The sequence below is a fragment of the Acomys russatus genome, chromosome 15 (genome assembly GCF_903995435.1).
Source record: "Acomys russatus chromosome 15, mAcoRus1.1, whole genome shotgun sequence".
NCBI classification, from domain to species: Eukaryota; Metazoa; Chordata; class Mammalia; order Rodentia; family Muridae; genus Acomys; species Acomys russatus.
This window is the reverse complement of record NC_067151.1, coordinates 21,394,855-21,395,576: the sequence shown is the minus strand read 5'-3', so window position 1 is coordinate 21,395,576 and position 722 is coordinate 21,394,855. Positions and strand designations below refer to the sequence as shown.

The 722-nt window shown below is 34.6% G+C and overlaps 1 non-coding gene across 1 annotated transcript; it reads left to right on the top strand.

The window, feature by feature from the left end:
* The first annotated feature begins 251 nt into the window (after nucleotides 1-251).
* On the top strand, nucleotides 252-360 carry LOC127199744 (U6 spliceosomal RNA). Its single transcript, XR_007832006.1, has one exon. It is a non-coding gene; the product is annotated as a U6 spliceosomal RNA (small nuclear RNA).
* Nucleotides 361-722: the final 362 nt, after the last annotated feature.

The window sequence follows — 722 nt, the reverse complement described above, 5'->3', positions numbered from 1 at the left end:
AGCCATTTGATATTCCTCTGTTGAGAATTGTCTGTTTAATTCTAAGCTTCATTTCTCAATTAGGCTATTTGGTTTGGTGGTGTTTAATTTCTTGAGTTCTTTATATATTTTGGATATTAGACCTTTGTCAGATGCAGGGTTGGTATAGATCCTTTTCCAGTCTGTAGGCGGTCGCTTTGTTCTCTTGACAGTGTCTCCTGCCTTACAGAAGCTTCTCAGCCTCACAAATAATCACTTAAAACAGACATTTAGTACTTGCTTTGGCAGCACATATAGTAAAATTAGAATAATACAGAGAAGATTAGCATGGATCCTGCATATAATTTTGATCATTGATGCAAAAAAATGCAATAAAATACTCACAAAACCAGTCCAAGAACACATTATCCACTATGACCAAGTAGGCATCATACAAAGCATGCAGGGGTAGTTCAATACATGGAAACCCATCAATGGAATCCACCATATAAACAAACTGAAAAGAAAAAATTACACATGTTCATCTCCTCAGATGCTGAAAAGGCATTTTACAAAATCCAATACCCATTCATGTTAAAAGACTTGGAGAGATCAGAGATACAAGGCATGTACGTAAACATAGTAAAGGCAGTATATAGCAAGTATAAGTCAGCATCTAACTAAATGGAGAGAAACATACATCAATTTTAGTGAAATCAGCTACTATTTCCATATCTCTTTAATATAGTACTTATGTCTTAGAT